The following is a 23,499-nucleotide window of genomic DNA, read 5'->3' as shown; positions in this document are numbered from 1 at the left end:
CCCCCCAAGTAAGTGGGGATACAACAAGGAGTCACCTTGGCTCCAGCAGTCATCTGGGTTTCCCCTTCACCTGTGGAAGACACCAAGGCCAAAGGAATCCACAGGCAGATGGTTTGCCGGCTGCCAGCCTTACCCATTATCCATTTGGTAAATATTTTTGGAGCACCCAAGAGTGCCAGGCACTGTGGTAGGCACAGGGGGAAACCGGGGAACAAAGGTGTGGTCCTGGGGCACCCGGAGCTTCTGGTGGCAGAAGAGAACCACACAAAGCAGAGATAGTCACAATAGCCATAGTGGATGCGCGGGTGACAAGTGCCAAGTGCCAAGAAGGAGACGTATGGGGCCCCACTTGCCTGTGTCAGGTGGACCTAACCTAATCTGGGTATTGGGGGGTGCCTGCCTGAAGGTCAGGTCCCAGAGAAACAAAGGAAGGGAACGTTCAAAGCTGAAACCAAAGAAGGGGGGTCCAGGTCCCGGAGGAACCTTACGGCTGGAACAGACCCAGGGAAGAGTGGTGGGAGAGGTGATGTGTGGCGAAGCTGGCAGGGACCCAGAAGCTGTAATCCGCACAGATCAAGGGAAGGATTCTGAGTCGGATGTTAAGAACCGATGGGAAGCCATGGAGGGTTTCTGAGTAAAGAAGCGAGATGATCAGACATGCTCTGCTAAGACCTCAGTTATGCGGCATATACTTAAAGAGATACCAACATTCCTGTCTATGCAAGAATCTTGTCCACCAACGTTCTCTGCTCACTGAAGCCTCGAAGTGGGAATGACCCAAACGCTCATCAACAGATGAATGGACAAGCAAAATGTGTCGCCTCCATGCAGGACACTACTCATCCACAAGACGGAACTGAGCACTGATACTGATCCAAGCTACCATGAGGGCGGTGCTGAAACGTTACACTAGGCAAGAGGAGCCACATGCAGTGCGCCCCACTTACACAAAACGTCCAGAATCGCAAATCTGCACACATAAAAAGGGGCAGAGTGCTTGCCTTGGGCTGCGGGCCTGTAGGGATTGGGGGATGATTGCCGAGGGGTGTGGGGTTTATTTTGGGGAGGATGAAGTGTTCTAAGATTGATAATGGTGATGGTTGCACAGTGCTGTGAATATACTAAAAACCACTGCATTGTACAATACTGGATAAACTGTATGGCATGTAAATTATATTGCAATAAAGCTGTTTCCAAAAAAAGTTACAAGGAAAGCCATGGTCGCACCTCTGGGTGGAGGCAAGGCCCTGGATGGCACCTCCAACCTGCCTGTTAGCTGACTGGTTCCAGGAGAGGCACTTTGGCTCTGAGGCCAGGGTGGTCACATAACCAGGGACAGGAAAGAACCACACTGTAGCTTGAAGGTGTCTCTGTCACAAACCTGCTCCTCCACTCACCCTCCAGCCCTCATTTGCTAGACTCAACCTTCGTCTAAGGAAATCTCACACCACCAAGGTTCCTCAATAGGGAGCTCAGGCCAGGGGAGCGGCTGAGTTCCTCACGACTGGGGAAGGCTCACTCATAACCCAAACAGAGCATCGACGGCAGCCCCCATGGCTCTGTCTTCTCTTCTCTTCCCACTGCTTTGAGGGAAGTGAAACTGGCATGTTTATCACAGGGGCAAGGGGCAGAGATCCACTGCTCACCCTTAGGGGGCCTGAGACCCGGAAGGTGGGACAGGTGGGCCTGGATGGGCTGGGGCAGCCTGAAGACACAGGCCACACTGAGTTTCTCCCTTGTTGGTGGCCCTGGGAAGGCACAGCCTGTCATTTACCCCTCGAGAACCCACCTCTCTCCACTTCTGAGGAAGACCTGCACACACTGGTGGCTGGATTGTCAGGGCCTGTGGGAAGAGACACTGAGAGTCCTGAGCAGAGGATGCAGTGCTGGGCCCCCCCATGTCCTGAGCTGAGCTAAAGGAGCCCCTGTGGGCAGGCAGGGACCCTTAGCTCAGAGCCTCATAGCAGGCAAGCTGTGGCTCCTGAGCCTTAACCACTGATTCTTGCCTTTTTATTTACAGGCTGTTCATTTTTATAACATATTCTCATTTTTTAGAATAATAAGAGTAGCCATGATTTTTGAAGCCACATTTGAAAAATATAGAAATCCAGAAGAAATGGACAGTATAATTACCGGTAGGATTTGTTAACACTTTGCATCTCTAATCTAGTCATATTTTCTAGCCAGTGATGGGTAGAACCAGAAGCTGGCAAGGGTTCACACATTTACTTATTCATCAAGCCATCTGTTGAGCTGCTTTACAACCTCTCTCAAATAGGTGAAGCTATGAAGGGTCAAAAGAAATTCATACATTTTTTTAAAAGCTAACAAAACCAAGCATTAACAAAAATTCCTTGAGCACCTGCAGAAACTGCAGACTGCAGAGGGGAAGCTGAGAATAGACACAGCAGGGTGGAAGAGTGTGCACCTGTGTGGTCCACTCTGCATGGCCTGCTGGTGGCCTTCCAGGACCGCTGCAGATGCCCACTGTCCTGTACTCCTCCTGGGACCTGTCCAGCCCACCTCTACACACATGTGCACCTGCTACATCCCTTACTGAGCTGACGGTAAAGGTTAAGCTAGTCAGAGACCGTCGCCACGGTTGGGATGTAGTCCCCTCAAGGCCCTTCACTCACTGGGACTTTTCCTGGTTTGCCTCTAGGGCAGCATCAACCTTGTACATGTCTACTCGGTGCATGATTTTGGAGGGAAGGGGGAAGGCCCACTTGTCTGCCTGAATAGGCGTCAGAGAGCTGACCCTAGCATCTCCTCTGTGGTTCCCAGGGTCTGAAAACACAGCAGGTGGGGAACAAGGCAAGAGCATCTGGCCCCTAGAACACCCACTTCACATGGCTGGGTGTTCATGGGAGTGTGCTGTTTGATTAGATTAACATGGGCTGGTGGATGTGGGCAGGAAGACAGGAACAGATGAAAGCTCATATGCCAGGCACAATGCTAGGTACGCTGTTAGTTTAGCCTCTAAGTAAGACATTCAGGGCATAATCATACAAACAAAAACTGGTGTGCTGAAGTGGGAGCCAACTGGGCGTGTCCCTGCCCCATTCCACATTCAGTGATGTCACGGTGACAGCTTGACATGAACCATACTGGCAATATGTATACCACGGATATGGGCAAACACTACAAATCATTTCATTGCTTTTGGTGAGTTGGTTGTGCAGCACTAAATAAAGATGGGCAAAAAAGGAAGAAGAAAAAAATAGTGAGCTCATGTGTAACGCCCCCACCCAGTGGCAACCACCGTTGACATGTTAGAACATAGTGTCGCTCCCCCTCTTCATGAGGAACGACACAGGACCCTGCGCTGTTCTTTTCGTCTGCTCGGCCCTCCCCGGGTTTGCTGCTGGTTCTTCCCGGGTTGGCTACTATCCCTTCCACCTCCGTGGAAGGGCAGTTCCCCCTGGCCACATTCCCCACTTCCGCAGGGGAGCGGCACTCCGCCGGCTGGCTCTCTGGGGGTTGCACAGGTGTTCCCCTTAGATGTTCCCCTTAGATGTTCCTGGTGCATGCCGTCTCTCTCCTCCTTTATAGTCCTCCTCCGCCAATCCTAACTCGGCTGCCCACACGCCGAGTACGCTGCTCTCCAATCAGGAGCAAGTCCTACAGTTTATTGGTTGAACTGGAGGCAGCTGTGCGGAAGCTGTTTACTTCTCTCCCAGCGCCATATTGTGGGAGAGCAGATGCATAGAATAAGTCTTAATTCCAGTAACTTAGTCTAGTCCGAGCTGCTCCCCACACATAGCCTTCTAGACTTCGGGATGTGGTAACACTATCTTAGTTACTCTTCGTAATTAACCTATGAAGTTGCTGACATGTCCAGTGTACAGGGAAGGGAACGAAGACAAAGCAACATGCTTGAGATCCCGTGACAATGGTTGTAAAGTGGGAAACTCTGGCTCTAAAGCCAGAGCTTCTTCCTCAGCAAAACGCTACTTCCTTATTATTATTATTATTATTATTTTGAAAGGCAGAGTGGACAGTGAGAGAGAGAGACAGAGAGAAAGGTCTTCCTTTGCCGTTGGTTCACCCTCCAATGGCCACCGCGGCTGGCGTGCTGCGGCCGGCGCATCGCGCTGATCCAAAGCCAGGAGCCAGGTGCTTCTCCTGGTCTCCCATGGGGTGCAGGGCCCAAGCACTTGGGCCATCCTCCACTGTACTCCCTGGCCACAGCAGAGAGCTGGACTGGAAGAGGGGCAACCGGGACAGAATCCGGCGCCCAGATCAGGACTAGAACCCGGTGTGCCGGCACCACAGGCAGAGGATTAGCCTATTGAGCCGCAGCGCTGGCCCACGCTACTTCCTTAACAATGCGACAAGATCCCATTTCTCAGATGAAGAAATCAGTGTGGAAGGAACTACCGTTTAAACATGGTTTGTCCCTTCTCAAGCTCAACATTGAAATTCGCCATGGTGGCAATATGGGGGCAGGGAGCTTTAAGAGGAGATTAGGGGCCGGCGCCGCGGCTCACTAGGCTAATCCTCCGCCTAGCGGCGCCGGCACACCAGGTTCTAGTCCCAGTCAGGGCGCCGGATTCTGTCCCGGTTGCCCCTCTTCCAGGCCAGCTCTCTGCTGTGGCCCGGGAGTGCAGTGGAGGATGGCCCAAGTGCTTGGGCCCTGCACCCCATGGGAGACCAGGAGAAGCTCCTGGCTCCTGCCATCGGATCAGCGCGGTGCGCCGGCCGCAGCGCGCCGGCCGCGGCGGCCATTGGAGGGTGAACCAATGGCAAAGGAAGACCTTTCTCTCTGTCTCTCTCTCTCACTGTCCACTCTGCCTGTCAAAAAAAAAAAAAAAAAAAAGAGGAGATTAGGTTTTAAGAGGGATTAGTGCTCCTCTCCCTAGAGTGGAGTGGGTTTGTTTTTATGAGAACAGAGGACAGGTTGTCATAAAGCAAGCCTGGGGGACAGTGCTGTGGCGTGGTAGGCTAAGCCTCTGTCTGTGGCACCGGCATCCCATATGGGCACCGGTTCGTGACCTGGCTGCTCTTCTTCTGATCCAGCTCTCCGCTATGACCTGAGAAAGCAGTGGAAAATGGCCCAAGTACTTTGGCCCCTGCACCCACATGGGAGACCTGGAAGAAACCCCTGGCTCCTGTTTTCGGATTGGTCCAGCTCCAGTAACTGTGGCCATTAGGTGCGTGAACCAGCAGGTGGAAGAGGTCTCTGTCTCTTCCTCTCTCTGTCTGGAACTCTACCTCTCCAATAAACAAATCTTTTTTTTTTCTATTTTTTTATTTGTATGTATCTCGTAAATACAACATTAGGAACACAGTAATTCTTTCCACTGCCCCCATCCATAAACAAATCTTATAAAAAAAAAAATAAAGTGAGCCTGCCTCTCATGCTCTCCCTTCACCTCACAGGGCCACTTGGCTCCCACTTGTGCACCATGTTATGATGAAATACAAGCTCTCGCCAGATGCGGCTGCTGGATAAGGACTGCCAGCCTTTAGAACTGTGGACCAAAATAAGCTTCCTTTTTTTATAAATGACCCAGCCTTAGCTATTCTGGTATAGCTACAGAAAATGGACTGGGACAGAGGGTTGCTGAGCTGACTCCTGGGCTGTGCTAAAGCTCCGAGGGAGCTGTGGGCATGGACACAGGCCTAGGGTCAGAAGGCAGGTGTGGGGCAGTGTGCTCACCAGCTGTGCCATACACAGACAGTGCCCAGCCTCTCTCAGTGGGTGTTCCCATCTGTGAAATGGGGCTAACATCTCTTGCCTGGTGGGGTTGCTGTGATGGTTTCAAAAACTTGCCTGCCTTGGATCTTCTACCAGGAAGGATTCAGGGAGAGAGTGTGAGGAAGCTTTAATCAAAGTTACCTTCCCTATTTTTCAAAACTATCTAATTCTCTGCAACAGACAGTCCTTGCTCCAGGAGATCCATTCTCTGACTCTTCCTCATGACTGCTTGTGGCAGACCTCCTGGGAGGGTTGATCTGCACAACCCCATGTGTGTGCATATGCACACATACCATGTGTGAGGACAGAGCGGGGCTCTCTTGGATGTAAGAAAATGTGTGCTTAAAACATGGGATTTTTTTCCTCCCAGTTTTAAACAAAATGTGCAGCCATCTCCCAGAAAGATGAAACCAAACCCTGCTTTGGTCTATTTTGCACCTACAAATGCACAACCTGTGGAGCATTTGGGAGAGAATACCAACACCACCAGGGTCATCACCAAGGGGACCTCAGTCAGCCTGTGGCCTGATCACAGGCAGGGAGGGGCAGGCCCCATTAGGGCCATTTAACAGATGGCGGATACAGGGGACACTTGCTTCTGGGTCAGTATGTTTTAATTTTTGACCCAGATCCAACATACATCTATCTATCTTTCTATCTATCTATCTCCATATCCATCCATCCACCTACCCATCCATCATCTATCATTGAAACCTATGGGTTATATTCTATTTTCTGTTCTGTCCTACTCATTTTTGCTTTATTTTATTTTAAAAATGCCCATTGAGATCCCCAAATTAATTTCAGGACCACAATTCAAAGTCTGGAAAACACAAGGCAATGCAGTGAGTCAGAGTCTGGGTGGAGGCTTACAGTTAATGTGGATTTAACTGAAGTGGGAGCTGGTCCTCAGTGTTCACCTGAGAGTCTAAATCATGAATGAAATCATTAGTGCCAATTCTGTACTGGTACAAGTTTGTTTCAGCTCACAAAGCTGACTGTGTGCCTCTCTCCCCAGCTGCACTGAGTGATGGACATGTCAGTAGCTTGAACTGGTCAATGGGGGGATATTAGCATCTACTACAAACTGGGAATTCTTCCCTCAGAGAGCAGGTTGTTCAAACACTTAGCAGGGGCCGGCAGTGTGGTGCAGTGAGCTAAGCTGCCACTGGTGACACCAACATCCCATATTGGAGCACTGGTTTGAGTCCTGGCTGTTTTGCTTCCAATTAGCTCCCTGCTAATGCACCTGGGAAAGCAGTAAAACAGACAGCCCAAGTGTATGGGCCCCTGCTATCTATGTGGGAGACCTGGATGGGTTCTGGGCTCCTGGCTTCAGCCTGACTTAGTCCTGGTTGTAGTGGGCATTTGGTGTGTGAAGCAGTAGTAGATGTAACAACTCTTTCTCTCTCTTTGCCTGTCACTCTGCCTTTCAAATAAATAAAATGAATTAAAACAAAACAAAACCAAAAAAAATCCAGAAAACCACTTAGCAGGGGCTGGGATTGTAGAGTTGTGAGTAAAGCCGCCTGCACTTTGGCATTCCATATGGGTGCCGGTTCGAGTCTCAGCTGCCCCACTTCTGATCCAACTTCCTGCTGATGTGTCTGGGAAAAGTAGTGGAAGACAGTGTAAGTGTTTGGGTCCCTGCCATTCACATGGGAGACCAGGAAGAGAGGCTCTTGGCTCTTGGCTCCTGGCTTTGGCCTGGCCCAATCCTGGTCATTGTAGTTATTTGGGGAGTGAAACAACGGACGGGAGATCAATCTCTCTCTGTAACTCTTTCAAATAAATAAGTAAATCTTAAAACAAAAATAAACCACCTGGTAGCACACCCGTGACTAGTGCCTGCTCTAGCATCGTTCTTCCTGGCTCAGTTTCCCCAGGTGTAAAATGGAGAACACTGCATTCATCACCCACTACACTGGGAGGCACACAGGCTTTGGGAACTCACGGGTAAGTCATCATATAACATCACACTACAGCTAGGCAGCAATTATCAGCCCAAGAACATATGCACAACAGACCCAGTAAGCATCACTTCTCGGTCTTTTGGCTAAGATCAAGTGTTAAGCATGTTGGTCACTTCCTGTATCAAATAGCAACACAGTGGTTATAAGTTGTCCATGGGGACTGGCAGGAGGATGGGGGAGGATTAAGTTACAGGAGTTCTTTCCAATGTCTGTTTGACTTAATGCTCCCTCATTAAGCATTATTCATGGAGATTATTCACAGATTAGGCTCAGTGCTGGCTTATGAATGTGTCACCTGCAGGCTATTCTGAGTGCCCCTGTTGGAAGCACTTCCCTTCCATCTTGGCACGATTCTTCCTTGTGACAGAGCCACCACATTCATGCTGTCAGCTGACCCGGGCGCACTCAGCCACACTCAGCCTGCTTTCTGACAGCACTGGACACTCCCTCTGCCTCCTCTCCCATGAAGCCCACCAGCCCCTCCCAGATGCACAGGAGGGACAGAGCGGATGGAGCTCAGTTGTGATGGAAGGGGAGATAGAATTCGGGACAGTAGAATGGTCTCTAGTAAAGTAATAACTCAGATCTTTCTGTGTGTTTGGCAAACTGTTTCTTGAGTTGATACTAACAGAAAAATGGACAGAACAGGAGGCGCATTGCATTCAAGATAAACAGCTTTCTAAACACAGCATTTCTGACAAGCAAAGTCTTAGCTACGTAAACTTCCATTTACGTCCAACAGTCAGTTTTGGAAAACAGCAGCAGCTAAGAAAAGGGCAGGCTGGTATCTCCAGTTCACTATGTGTACAGGACTTGTTGCTAAGATGGGAAGGCTTTGTGGATGCAGGTTCAAACTAGATGCTGTGCACTTCTGAACTGCCCCAGGCCCCTTCCAGAGCTTGCGACTTTGACATTATGAAGTGACACCTGGAGAGTGTGCAGCAGATGAAGATCTTCAGCAAGAGGGATGAAGTATTCATTCCCTGCTTTTGCAAAAAGGAATTCTGAGTGGAGTACAGGCTGCAGAGAAGCTGAGAGAAGCAGACTGTGCTCTACAGCTTATCAGCAGTAGATGATACCAATCCTTGCTACAGAAAATCGTGCAGAGGAAAAAAGACAACAGCAAGACAGACAACCTTGAATTTTAGTTTCTTGATAAAAATATTCTTTAAAAAGATTATTTATTTATCTGAAAGGTGGAGCTACACAGAGAGAAGAAGAGACAGAGACACTGTCCATTCTCTGGTTCACTCCCCAAGCAGCCACAACAGCTAGGTCTAGGTCAGGCCAAAGCCAGGAGCCAGGAACTCCATCCTGGGAAGGGCCCAAGGACTTGAGTCATTTTCGTTGCCTTTCCAGGTGCATTAGCAGGGAGCTGGATCGGCAGCAGATTAGTCAGACTCCAAGTGGCACTCTGATATGGGATGCTGGCACTGCCAAGTGGCAGCTCAATCTTCAGTTTCTTTTATCAGCACTGTGCCACAATGCTGGTCCCCATGAAAGAAATAAAGTCCCAAGAAAATGGTTTTATGTTTCCCAAAAGTATTTTCCAGGGTGTGATTCACTATAGGAATTATAAAAATATCAAGGTGGCACATGCTGTAATGTTATAGCATATTGGAAATAATTGCATATAATTTTAAAATACACTTTCCTTTTTAACTCTAAAAAACTTTTACTCTAAAAAATTGCAAAGAAAGAAAATGGGATTGAATTTATAATTTCAGTACACCAAGCCCTTTCCAAGAAGGTAAAGTTGAGTTCTGCCGAAAATGTAAGCCTCGGGGTGGGTGTTTGGCACGGCAGTTCAGCGCCATTTGGGAAGCTGGCATCCCAAGTCAGCGTGCCCGGGTTTAAGTGCCAGCTCTGTTCCAGATTCCAGTTTCCTGCTAATGGACACCCTGGGAGGCAGCAGTGAGAGCTCAAGTAGTTGGGGGCCTGCCACTGATACGAGAGGCCTGGATCGCATTCTTGGCTCCCAGCTTCGGTCTGGCTCAGCCTTGCCCGTTGAGGGCATTCAGAGAGTGGGCCAGCAGATAGTAGATCTGTCTATATGCCTCTCCGCCTTTCAAATAAACAACATCAATTAATTAAAATTTAAAAACAAGAAGTCTCTGCTCCCTCAAAGGTAACTGCCCTCACAGATCTTGGTGGATCCCAAGAAGGTGACAACCATGTGACAAGAGCCAGAGGGCTGGGTGCTGCCAGACTTCCCAGGAAAACTATCAGCAGACGGTAGCTGACAGAGGTTTTGATTTGTGGGGTTCTCCCTAATAGGAGCACAGACCAAGTTATTTGGAAGAACAGTCCCTGTGATTCAAGGACACGCGTGACTGACTCCAAGCAGATTCCAATCAGGACACAGAACGGCTGGTCCTAAGAGCCTGCCTTTCCCCTATTAATCATAATACGCTCTTTACACAGTTTTTTGGTGAATGTTTTTAGCTGCTGAAATATTTAGCTGCATTTTAATCACGGATGCCACAAGAAAATCTTGAGAGGAAATACAGAAATGTTTCTCCTTTGCCCTGACAGCATTTGTGCTTATTCTGTCACTCCAACATCTCCTTCAGTTCCCGGAACAGAACAAGCCGGGGCCTTAAGATGACCTCACACTGACATCTCCACTTCCCCAAGCAGACTGGTGAACTCTCCCTAGGACAAGGCAGTCACTTGCCGTTTTCCAGATCTCTGGGAACCAAGGGCCCTGCTGTGAGGGCTGGATGACACAAGGAGACTGGAAAAAGCAAGCAGAGGTAGTAAATCCTACAGCGTGAGGGTGTGCCCGAGTAGCAGAAACAAAGCTTTTCCTCTCCTGCAAACCAAGTGCTGATGTGGCTGCCAGCTTCCTGCTGCAGCTGGGCCAGAGGTCGCCCCTGCTGCTGGGCTGGAGCCAGGAACCAGATCTGGAGGCAGGTGGGTACTGGGAACAGAGAGGGGCAGGTGAAAACGGCCTCGTGATGTTACATGAACTTCAACCAGCCAACCCATACACCAATCCACCAACCAATCAACCACAACAGCGCAGGAGAAGCGCATTCAATGACACACACACATCCAAGGTAAACTGAGGTAAGGTGCTGTGCTGGGCTCCATGGGATGCTTTCTCTGGTGTCAGGCCAGCTGTGAGCCAGAGTTTAGGCTATAAACTATGCACGATGGGCCTGCTGGGCTCTGGAGTTCAAATCCCGTCTCTACTATTTGGCATGATAATCCTGTGTAAGCTTCTGTTTTCTCATCTGGGATTAAATGACGTATCTGCAATGGGGCTGGCTCACAGTCAGGATTGAAATAATCAACCACAATATTATCAACGGCCTTCTCCCCTCCTCCTTCCTTCCTCCCCAGTGCACCCGCACCCAGCAGTGTGACCACAGCTTTCCCCAGACTGCAATGGAGTGACTGGTTTATGCCAGCAACCCTCACCAGACCGGGACCTTCTGGAACACAGCAAGGGTGACTTATGGCCTTCTCTATCTCCAAAGCCAAACAGTCTGGCACATGGTAGCCGCTTAATCAATGTTAATACATTAACTAGGCTGAAGGTCTCAAGAAGTTGATTTATTTTTCATACTCCCTCATTTTCCCTTCTCAAAGGAGGAAGTAGTAATGACAATAAATTGTCCTAATATCCATGGTTGCTGTCTAAGATTATGAAATCAATACTTTTTTATCTATTTACTCATTCTTTGAGCTCCATGGAAGGCAGGTGCTATGGGAGTCTAAGCAGGAGCACATTCCAGGTGGGCCATGGGAGAAGTTTACCCCTGCTCCCCACCAGGCCAAGCTCACAAAGGCTGGCCTCTTTGTTCTCTGGCAAACACCGCTGCTACCCACCTGTACTCTCAGCAATGGTCTCACCCGGTACCAGTGGGTAAGGTGGGCTTAGGGTGGTTTCTGTTCTCATTTTCAATTTCCTGACTCCGTACATGAAAACCATGTGTGATAGAGAGTCTAGGAAGGCTAGACTTCCTGCAGCCTTCCTGTCTCAGCTTTGCCCAGTCTGACACTAGGCCAGCATGCAGCAGGCTCAGCCCAGAGCACAGTGGCAACTTCAGCCTGACCTGGCAGAGGATCTGACTGGCTGGCTGGGCAGCGATGACCTTGGTAGCCAAGAGAATGATTTTGCAGAAGTCTCCCCTTTGCCTATGCCTGGTTTAGGCAACCATGGCAATAATTTGACCCTAAAAATCTTGCTGGGGATGGGAAACTGGCCCTGACTCCCTCAAGCAGCTGCAGGGGGAACTGATGTCAATTCCTTGTCCAGTTGCATCCGTCCTTGTCATCATCCCAGCCAGACTGGCTGGTGGCTTCTGGCCTGATATAGACTAAGCACATGTATCCACTGTGGCCGATCAAAGTCCTGGTAGGGTATCCTGGCCAAAACTATTCTTACTGCAGGAGTCGCCTGGGCTGTGTCAGCTGCACAGATACAAGAGGACCATTTCCCCCTCACTAAGCTGGCACCAGGACCCCCGTTCTGGAGAGAGGACAAGGATGGGTATGGCATGTTCAACCAAAGTCCTGACAGCAAAATCATGTGGTTTGCAAGGACTCATTTAGAGAGAGAAGAGAGGCACCAACCTACTGCAGGAAGTTCTAGATCCTCCCCTCCCAAGTTCTTCTACCTGGTTCGTAAATGTTTAAACATTCATTTAAATCTTTATGCCCATTTTGCCTTCTACTTGAGGAGTAATGTTGAGATAAGATATGTTCCACAAAATCACTAGGCCTCCTGAGCATTTTTTCTTAACTCTTCTTAGTAGGCTTTGCTTTGTTTCTGTGTTTGGTAGGAGCTTTTCCTATCCTGAGCTCCTCTGGCCAGAGGCATTTAAGAGCTTGTTTGTATGAGGCCACTTTTCCATTGATTCTGGGGTGACTTCTGCTATCTCCACCCTGGGACATCTTTTGGGTCCAGGCTGGGCCTCCTGGCATCGTCTGATGCCTTCCCTTGTTTTACAACCCCACCCACCCACCCAAGAGCGCTCTCTGAGTGGGGCCACACTTCACGGGAAAGCAGTGGGTTTGAGGATCAGAAAACAGGGACCCAAATGATGTTTTCCCTTCCAAGACGGGTTTTGGCCTGCTGTGGCTTGAATGTGTCCCCATGGTTCGTGGCTGGGAAACTCAGTGCCCAGTGCAGCAGTGTTGAGAGGTGAAAGGTGGGGCCTTAAGAGCCCTCCTGAATGGGCTAATGCTGCTACTGCAGGAGTGGGTGAGTGATCTGTGAGGCCGAGTTCTTCGTAAAAGGATGAGCTCGGCCTCTTTCTCCTCCTCTCCTCCTCCCTCACTCCCCACCTCCTGTGGGTGCTCCGTCGCCTTTCCGCCTTCTGCCGTGAGACGACCCAGCAAGACGGCCCTTGCCAGACGTGGGTCCCTTTGACCTTGGACTTCCCAGCCTCCAGAACTGTAAGAAATAAATCTCTTTTCTTTCTAAATTACCCAGTCTGTGGTATTCTGTTACAATAGCAGGAAAGAGACTAAGACATAGTCAAAGAGAATTTTTAGGCTGAACATGAAAGTGCTATTAGAACACTGTAAGTGGGTTAGGGGGAAATCAATGGCAACTCCTCCTTTCATGTCTTTTCATACAGAACAGTCCACCTTCTCATTGTGGCATCCTGACTGAGGCTGGAGGACAGACTACCAGGTCCTCTCGGTGCCTTTCTGGCTCTCAGGTAGCACAACTGGTCCAACAGGGAGACGGGTGAGGAAGAGGAGAGGAAGGGAAGGATGCCACATCCATGCTACAAAAACAAAGGAAACCTCTAGAAAAGGCAATCGAATGCAAAATCTGGGCAGCTTACTCCTAAGAGGAGTTAGTGAGGGCTATCTGTCTATCGCATCTATCATCTGTCACAGGAAACACTGCCAGTCTGTACATGTTTTATTGCTATACCAAATGCCACACTTTGGGGTGACAAGGGTGACATATGGCTTTATAAAAATAAGTAAATGAAACTTAGAAAGAAAAAAAAAAAAGAAACTTAACCAACAGCAAGAAATGTCAGTTGGTTGTCATAGGCCACTTTATAACTACCTGAGTGCATGCCCAAACCTCACGCCTATCTTCCTCTTCCCTGCCCTGTCACAGTTCTGTTCACACAGCGGAAGCAATGGAGAAATAGGACTTGAAGTTTTCCCGATGGCAACTGAATCTAGCCTTCTCTTTGATGCTGGATGGACTCCGGACTTGACAAAGGGCAGCTCCGAGGTACAATGGAGAACCTGATGTCCGCCATTTCACTTCTTGAATTCACAACTGGGAGTCTTTTGTTCTGTCTGGTTGAGAATCAGGGCAGAAGATGGGGGCTGGGCGGGTCAGATGATTTTGGGAGCAAACCTATGCTGTACTGAGGGCTTTCGTGGCTCTGCTAAGATTTGGATAATCATGAAAGAGGAGGTTCTTGCGAGGTCCTCCGTCCCTGTTTAGAGATTTTAATTACAAATGGACTGCATGGCCTCTGGAGGGGCCAGGAGGCGTCCATCTCCCCCAGAGATAGATGCACCACGTGTCCTAAGACAAAGATTTGAGAGATTTCCTGGCTGACAGCTTGTAGGACCATGTTGAAAGCAGAGTCCACAAAGGAGCACTCTGCAGTATCTCACGCATACAGCAAATGTGCCATTTGTAAATATACAAGAAGAGGCCTCCATCGGTGAGGCTGTATCATGGCAGGCCTCGGCTACCAAGCTGCTGTTACTAATTCCACCTAGAACCTGTGCAGGAAACCACCAACCCACAGGGGCAAGAAAACACCCACCCTAGACAAAGCCCTCCATCATGTCAGACACACCAGCCCATGAACAGTGGCAGAGAGCGACACAAGTGTCCTTTTTTCAGATCCCAGGATGAAGCAGCAGCACTCTTCTGAATGACAGGAATGACAGGGACCAGTGCCCGAGTCTTGAGGACCTCCAAGCAGAGGTGACTGATTCCTATGCAGAGGCACCAGGGGAAAAGACCACTGCTCCTGTGTCACTCGCTAGTGTCTCTGTGCAAAAGGCAGAAACTGGCTCCGGCTTCCACCATAACCGGCAAGGAACCTATGATGTTTGGTTTCCAGGGGATCATTCCTCAAGGCAACAGGCCCCTTAAGTGCTGATAAGATATCAATGATCACCTAAACAACACTCTGCGAGCTCAGTGGTAAATGTGCCATTTGGTTCCATTAAGAGCAGTGCCCACCTGGCAGAGGCAGAGGACAGTGGAAAGGAGCTGCCCAATGTCCCTGGGGTCAGTGTCTGTGGCACTCAAACCACTGGGACTGTCCAATGATGGGAAGTTCATGGGGAGTTCATGATGGAAGCCAAGGCCACTGCAGTGGGATGGGCCAGTATGTCTGTGCTCACTAACAGGAAAGTACCTTTGCTCTAAGACAACAAAAAGACACACTCAGGGATTCTGTCACTTCCAACCAGGCCTGTGTAGCTGACAGGCCTCTCCAATGGGGCAGGTGCTCAAAGCCGGTGGCCTTCTGAGCACAGAGGTCCAGGAAGAAAAAGCTCACTGCAGAGGGGGTTACAAAGAAAGATGGATCTGCTGGAGGGGGAAAAGCATAGTATCTTCAATCATAAGCTAAGCAATCTTTGGGGTCCCAGGTGCCACCAAAACCTCCCCCTCTGAGGTGCCTCCTTCCATGCTAGCTGAGATCCTGCACATCCTTCAAGGTCCAATGGTTGTATAACCTCCTCCAGGGAGCCTTCTTGGATTCCGGCAGAGCCAACTAACCTCTTCTCCATACCTGCACAGTACTTTGCACTTTGTTGCTGCACTTGGTCCACTCTGCCTGGTGCTGAAAGACTGGTGGGTACCATTGTCTGTCTTTCCTATTTTGTACCCTAATCTTTTATGCACAGACTTGGGCATTTAGCAGTTGAAAATGAAGATGCCAGAAACATGCTCAGATGCTTCAAAGACCACCAATGAATCACAGCTCTTACCTTAGCCTAGGAACCACACAGGAGACTCAGCAGGGCAACTAAGGGTTGAAGACTGAGTAGCAGATTCCTGCCCTGCCTCTAGTTGGCTGTGCCTCACCGGGCAAGCCACAGAGCCCCTCTGGAGCCATCTTTCCTGCTCTAGAAGATCTTCTCCATAAAGTTGCTGCCAGTGCCAGGATCTTACAGGAAGTCAGCAGCTTTAGAATGAATTAGCTAAGTCCAAAGCCAGACTCTCAGAGAAAGACTACCCGGCATCATGCTTAGCACCCAGGTTCTGGAGTCATACAGCCTAGTTTGGATCCTGCATCATTTCCTTGGGAAATGCCTCTGGGCCTCGGTCTCCTCTTCTGCAAAATGGGAATGGTAATAATAGCAGTTACCAGGAAGAGCTAGGGAAAGCACATATGTTTAAAGTCTGGTGCTTCGAAGGTGCTCAATAAACATGGTAATTTAGAATCAGACTTTCCATGGTGGGACTTTAGAAAAACAGCCCTGCTTCACTGGAGTGAAACAGTGTGCGCTGTGAATGAAATCGCTGTGCGAAGTCACCAGACCTTGAACTTTCGGCCATCGAAGCCACAGGGTGAGTAAACAGCAGTTAAGCGTTTCTCAAAGTGCGATTCCTACCTGCAATTTGCTAGCTAAATGTAGATGCCTGCAGACCATCCCAGGTTTACGGAATCACAGTCCTGAGCCGTGGAGTCCAGTAAGATACATTTTTAACAAGTTCCTTGGGGGAATCTGATAATCCCGCAAATTCTCCAATCACGACAACTGCTGAAATGGAGACACCTGGTACATCGAGGGTGAGCCTAGTGATACGGACATTTTTGCTGGCTAGCCAGAAGGGAAGAGACCTCTGTACGTGTGGGGGTGCCACTGAGGACACCACTTGTGTACCTCTTCTAGGCTCTTCGGATTAAGAGTCAGAGACTTGTGTAGTTCAGTGATGTGAAGGAGTCAACCCACTGCACATCTCTTCCCAGCTCCACACTCAGGGACTGCACATGGATAGTCTAAAATGGGCAGCCTGGTGGCATTTACACCTTGGCAATCAGCAAACACTACACATCTGGGCTTTGAGGGTTTTGCAGAGACCCAATATCCTAGCACACGTAACTGGCTCTCACCTGTAACAACTTCAGGGCTGGAACCTAAACTCCAGAATGTGGTCCTGGACACTGTATTTAGACCCCTGGATGATCTTGGGCCAGTTAAAGCCTGGATTTTGAAAGCCTACCTGAAATATGAAGCAAATGATGTCCTGGTGCTTTAATCCTCATGGCATGGCCTTTATGCTCCGTAGTCATGCTGAAACCTCCAGCACTGGGCTGGCCATCTAGCAAATCACAGTCTTGAGACCCCAGGGGAATGGTGTTAGGGTGTGCAGGCTTCGGGGCTAATCCCTCATGGCTGCCCAGTGACTTTCACAGCCCAGGAAACCAATCTATAGTGCAAGAGTAGGGCCAAGGCCCAGCAACAAATCTCTCATCTCTGAGTCCGGGGGTGGAGCAAGGCCCAGCAGCCATCCCCAGCCTACTGTTCCAAACGCCCCAGGTGCCTACAGGGCACCCACTGAGAGCAGAAGCCATGCAGTGGGCCCTGTTTCAGCAGATGCCACTGTAGAGAAATGCAGAAATGCAGGCCCCCCCCCCTTTTTTTTTTAATTCCTCCACTCAGCAGCCAGGTGAGTCAGGGAAAATGCAATCCAATTTCTCAGTAAATCCTACTATGCTCTGGAAGGACACGGTTTGAAAAATCTATTTTTGTGCTTTTATTTACTTAAGGTCTGCATGCCTGGAGCGCTTTTTCATAGTGCCATCCAACTGCCTTTTGCTTACCAGAAAAAAAAATCCCGCCTTCCTGTAATATTACCAGGAACAGCCCAGCCACCCAGCACAAAAGAATCACGGCTCTGTGCCCCTAATTCCTGGCAACACAGCAGGTTGGCTCCAGCACAGGGTTTTCCTTTCTAGGACCACCCAGAGCTCACATATTTTTGCCTTTTCCTGGTTTAAATGCTGTTTTTGATCCAGAGGCACAGCCTATCTCTACGAGGTGTGCACCTGCTATTCTAGTGCTCTCATAGTGTAAATTGTTGGGGACAGAGTTGCATATCTGTGGGCAGTCTCATCTTCCAGAATGGCCAAATGGGTAGGTCAGAAGACAAAACCTCTTCTAGCGATTTAGGACTTGGAGTTGACTGTATCGATCAACTCATACCTTGCTTGTCCCAACTCTGCTGAAACCCTCAAATCTTGTCAAACCCTCCCAGCTGGATCCTCATCCAGCCAACTCCAACTAAGGCCCTAAAGGACCCACTGCAAGTCACATGCTTAGTCCCTGCCTGCCCAGCAATGGTGGGCTGCACGGATCATTGCATTACCATGGGTGGCTGCGGAAGGTACAGGGTCTATTTCATTCAACCCACAGGTCTTTTTAAGAAACGTACAAGCAGCCTCCTTCTCTGTCCTGGTTCCTTCTCAGCTTCCATGGGAACACTGACTCCTGGCCTGAGTCAGTGCTCTCCCGCTGGCCCCCACCAGATCCCAGCTAGCAGAGGCACAGCTCCCGCCTGGCAGCTGCAGGAAGAAAGCCAGGACTGTGTCACTGAGTCCTCAGGGCACTCACGCCCTTGCTGGAGAAATGGGTTTGTGGTTTCACACCTAACAGAGCATCAGAACCCCTCAGGAGCTTGACAGGACAGACTGCTGGCACCCAGCCAGACTGAACTGGACATTCTGGAAGTGAGTCCCAAGAATCTGCATTTTGGAACGAGGCTCTCCAGGTGATTTTTGACGCAGCTGTCCAAACTAGCATGGAGCTAGACTCTCCCAAGCACCCTTCCCTAGAAACAGCCTATGATTTTATGTATGTTCATCCAGTTAGGAACTGGAGGAGGGAAGGGTAGTATGGGGTGAGACCCCTTTGCTTCTCTGGTGAACAGAGATGGGGCTGTAAGACTGTCCCCTCTCCGCACAGCTGAGCAGCCATCAGCCAGCACAGAGGCTGCCAAGGAAGGGACCCTCCACTGGCAAAGAACCCGGATGGAGTTGCTGTCATTAATGTTGCAGTATCTGATGCCTCCCTTACCCTGGATGGACAGGACTGCTGCTAGCTTTGGCCAGAGGGGGAGAAATGGGCAGCTCTCAGCTTTGGTACCTCAGTGGCTGGACACGTGTGGCCTTGGCCTCCTTTCATGGCCTTGGGGTAGTCTTCCTGGGACGCCCTGTCAGGCATGCAGGCTGCAGGTATGCAAGGAAAAGCCTTTTAAGACAAGCAACAGGGGCCAGTGTTGTGGCGTAGCGGGTGAAGCCTGTAGTGCCGGCATTCCATATGGGTGCAGGTTCAGGTCCTAGCTGCTCCACTTCTGATTCAGCTCTCTGCTATAGCCTGGGAGGGTGGTAGAGGATGGCCAAAGGACTTGGGCACCCACATGGGAGACCCGGAGGACGCTCCTGGCTTTGGATTGGCACTGCTCTAATTGTTGTGGCCATCTGGGGAGTGAGCCAGTGTATGGAAGACCTCTCTCTCTCTCTCTCTCTCTCTCTGTCTCTCTCTCTCTGCCTCTCTGTAACTCTGCCTTTCAAATAATAAATAAATAAATCTTAAAACAAAAAAAGATAAGCGACAGGCATGCTGAGATCCACCAAAACCAGGAAAAGCAAGCCCTAAACCCCAAGAGGTACAAATGGTAAGGATATAGCTGTCCTGCCTCCAATAGAGCCTAATATAAGGAGGACTCCTGTGTGTGGCTCTGTGTGTGTGTGTGTGTGTATATTAAGAGTCAGCAGAGGGGCCGGTTCTATGGTGTAGTGGATAAAGCCGCCGCCTGCAGTATCAGCATCCCATATGGACTCACATTCAAGTCCCAGCTACTCCACTTCCTATCCAGCTCTCTGCTATGGCCTGGGAAAGCAGTAAGTAGAAGATGGCCCAATTCTTGGGCCCCTGCACCCACTGGGAGACCCAGAAGAAGCTCCTGGCTCCTGGCTTCAGATCAGAACAACTCCAGCTGTTGTGGCCATTTGGAGAGTGAACCAGTGGACGGAAGACACCTCTCTCTTTCTCTCTCTGCCTCTATAATTCTCTGTCTTTCAAATAAATAAATAAATCTTTGAAAAAAAATAAAAGAGCCAGCAGCCAGCAGAACCCAGCCTGTACCAAGCTGAGAGTCAGAACACAGAGAAGAGGGAAGCTCTTGCTGGAAATGAACACAAGTGCCCCTTCACGCACCCCAGGAAAACTGGCCTTTCAGTGCATCTAACAAGAAAGGGGTAGAATGTCTGGGCGACCCCACCCAGCCAGTTACCCACTGTTCTGACATTTCTACAAATGCTTATCCTGTGTGTAAGGTGCCAGCCAGGGACTAGTCTACCGATAGATCCTTAGGGAGAAGATTACTGATAAAATAATATGATTGAAAACAAATCAATGCCAGCAGCCAACATTTATCGAATATTTACTCTATGCTAGGCACTTTGCTAAGTGCATTAACATTGATTGTTCCATTTAATTCACACAATAGCCCTGCAGGGGTTGATATGATCTCCATTTTATGGATAAGGAAACAGAAACTCTCTGAGTTTCACAGCTTGCGAATAGTGGAGCCAGATTTTGAACCCAAGTCTTCTGACTCTTACCTCAAAGGCTGTTCTGCCTTTTCAAAGAGGATGGCAGCTCCAAGAAAGGGAGACAGGTGGGAAAGTGACCGGAACTCTGAGATAAGTTGTGAATAAATACCCATGGAGTAGCTCTTACTAAATGCCCAAGGACAGAAGCATAAACCAAAGTCCCTGTCTACAAGGAGGACGACAACATGCATACTTCAAACAATGAACGAGCCGGACAGTAGAATGAACAGATATAATAAAGGGCTAAATTGTGCCAGACACTTAGAGAATAGGACAGCATGAAGGCACGTGAGAGCTGAGGGGAACAGACAAGAAGGGCACATGGGCTGGAGGAAGGAGTGCTGAGTCCAGCCACAGTGCAGAGGAGCCTGCTTTATGAGAGTGCTCATGTGGGCAGGGGGCCCTCTGGAGGGGCCAGAGTCAGGGCAGGAAGGGGATCGCCCACAGCTGCAGGGCTTGGTCAATGTGTGTACAAGAAGTACAGTGGCCAGCTGATAATGTCCTACAGGGTCCATAGGAGATCCAGTGCAAGAGAGAAGTTACTGGTCCTATCCTACTGCCCCAAACCCCTTCCTGCCTCCCTCCCTTCCTCCCTGTCACTCAACATTTGTTGTTACTGACTAGATTTCAGGCCACAGAGAAATGAATGAGATGATTCATGCCTTCAAGGAACTTAGAGACCACTAAGGGAGACAGGCCTAGATACCTTAGCCCACAAGACATTTGGTGAGTGACAAACAGGGTGTGGACAGAGTTCATCCTGCGGCAGGGAAGGGAAGGCTCCATCAGGATCAGCCCGGAGTTGGGTCTTGAGAGATGGGCAGAAGGCAGGTGTACAGCAGTGAGATGCATCTGGCCTGCTGGGTAGTGAGTGTAGCAGAGGACAAGAATGCTGGGAACAAGCAAGGGAGATGGGGCCAGTGAGGCACTGAGGACTACATCTGTGTGTAAGCATTTGAGAAAGACAGTCAGGGGAGCCGTGGGCCACGTTTGTTCTGGAAACAACACTGAGATTGTGGGGCCAAGCCTGGAGGCGAGGAGGCACTGTAATGTCGGGGTTAGTATTGATGTATAACCTGTGGGCAGTGGCTACAAGGCCAGAGAGGACAAAGGACTCAAGGGAGACTTGGAACTGGTCACTGTGGGAAATGACCTACAGCTTTTTGGCTTGCATTACTGAGAAGAGAGGAAGGTGGATGGGCAGGAAGCAGGAGGACATGCTGCTGCTGCATGGACTGGTCATGTCCCCTGTTCACAGGTTGAAGCTGTTTTCTTCAAAGTGATGGTGTGAGGAGCTGGGGCCTTTGGTATGTAAAGAGATTTAGATGAGGTCATGAGAGGGAAGCCCCATGACGAAGAGACAGCAGGGCTCTCCCAGCACAGTATGAGCATACAGCAAGTAGGTGGGGATCCACTGGCCAGGAGGAGGGTATACACCATGCTGGCACCCTGATCTTGAACTTGTAGCCTTCAGAAGTACAAGAAATCAATGTCTGCTGTTTAAGGCACCCCAGCTCTGGTATTTTGTTACAGCAGCCTGAAATGACTATGACACATGAAGAAGATAAATCTGTTTGGCCCCCTATTGGGTTTGAACAACTGATCTGCAGCTTGAAGGCCAACTAGCGCCAGAGAGAAAGAGAAAGAGAGAGAGTGAGCAGGGACATGGTGAGCATGTGGAATTGCTGGGGGCATCAACCACAGGAGTCACCCTGTGATGATGTTGCCTGATCACAGAGGTGAAGACAGAATTAGAACACAAACAAGAAAAGGACCAGAGGATCAGGAAAGGGAGCCAGTGAAGGTGGTTGAGAAGAAACGCTAGGTGAGGCAGGAGGAAGTGCTAAGGAGGCCAAAACAAGAGTCAGAGGCACAGAGAAGTCAGGGGAGAAAATCCCACACAGTGTCCAGTGCTTCTGACCGTGGGGAGCCACACCTATTCTGGAAATGGTGAGGTGTGCAAGTCAATTGGCAGTTGTTGCTGGGAGACACACAACCGAGGAAGGGTGATTTGCTTTAATTTTAAACAACAAATATTCACACAGAGTTTTGGTCTGCAAGAAGCCAGGGGGACTTCCTGGGGCCTGAGACTGCTTCAGTTCATGGGCTCAGCCAAACTGCCTGTACATGGAAGGCTCCCCCAGCACTTGAGAGTTGGCCCTGTCCAATGCCCCCTCCCCCACCAACATGGTGTTGACAAAGCACATGACACCACTGCTTCTAACATCTGTTAGTGTTCTGAAGACCTGCATCAGGGAGGCTTGACCACAGGCCCAGCTTATCTATGAAGCCAGGCCTCAGAGAAGTAAAGCTACCTGCCCACAGCTGCACTGCTGATAAACGGAGTGCAGGATGTGAACTCACACATGCCAAACTGTACTATGCTCCCATGCTGCAGAAGAACCTTTCTCTTGCATGTCTTCCTTGAAAGAGCTCCCCTACACAGGCCCTACCAACACACACCCATTAAAAGGGTAAAAGAGGACACGTCTCTGCCACAGCACCTGGGGGAAGACGGCTGCCACAGTGACCCCCAGTCTGTTTACTCCTCCCGAAACCCATGCCCTTGGTGCTCCCTTCTCACAGAAGTCCAGGCTCGGCCATGTGACTGGCTTTGGCCAACAGAAGGTCAGCAAACACAACACTGACACTTACAGAGTACCTGCGCACCAGGACTTGCTCTCTTTGGAACCCTGGTCCTCCCTGGGCAGAAGCCCAGGCTGGCCTATGATGAAATGGAAAGACCACGTGGAACAGGAATGACTGCTCCTGTTTGCGCCTCTTCAGAGCAGACACATGAGTGAGGCCATCTGAGACCATCCAGCCCTAGCCGGGACATCTGTGCCTGGAGAACCACCCAGCAGAGTCTTCATAAATATTGCCTGAGGCCATCAGGTTTTGGGTGGTTTGTTGCTGCAGAAAAGCTGATATGAGTCCTGAAAAAAGGCCCAGTCCAGCCTCTCCCTCCAGCTCTGAAACAGTGGTGGAAAATCCTGGATCTCCAGTGTTCACACACCCCTTTAGCAACAGGAGAACTACCCCAAGAATACAATACCACCCTTGGCCTAGAGTAGGGGTTGGGAGCGTCAGGTCGTGGGTCGTATAAGGCCTGTAAAATCATTTGGTCTGGCCCTGCCAAAGCAACTGAGAGTAGAACTCAAAATTCAATAAATACAGAGCTGCTAATTTTTAAGTAGATAATTTTGTAGGCCCGCAAATTCTGTTATAAATATCCAAATGGGCTGGC

At 49.7% G+C, this 23,499-nt stretch overlaps 1 protein-coding gene across 22 annotated transcripts in view; it reads right to left on the bottom strand.

Annotated features, from left to right (window-relative positions):
- ATXN7L1 (ataxin 7 like 1) overlaps window positions 1–23,499 on the bottom strand; it is a 285,586-nt gene that overhangs the window by 184,039 nt on the left and 78,048 nt on the right. The window lies entirely within an intron of this gene.

Source organism: Oryctolagus cuniculus, chromosome 3 (assembly GCF_051225735.1).
Source record: "Oryctolagus cuniculus isolate XC-2025 breed Fujian yellow rabbit chromosome 3, ASM5122573v1, whole genome shotgun sequence".
NCBI lineage: Eukaryota > Metazoa > Chordata > Mammalia > Lagomorpha > Leporidae > Oryctolagus > Oryctolagus cuniculus.
Note: the sequence above shows the minus strand (reverse complement) of the source record. Positions and strands in the feature narration are given on the sequence as shown.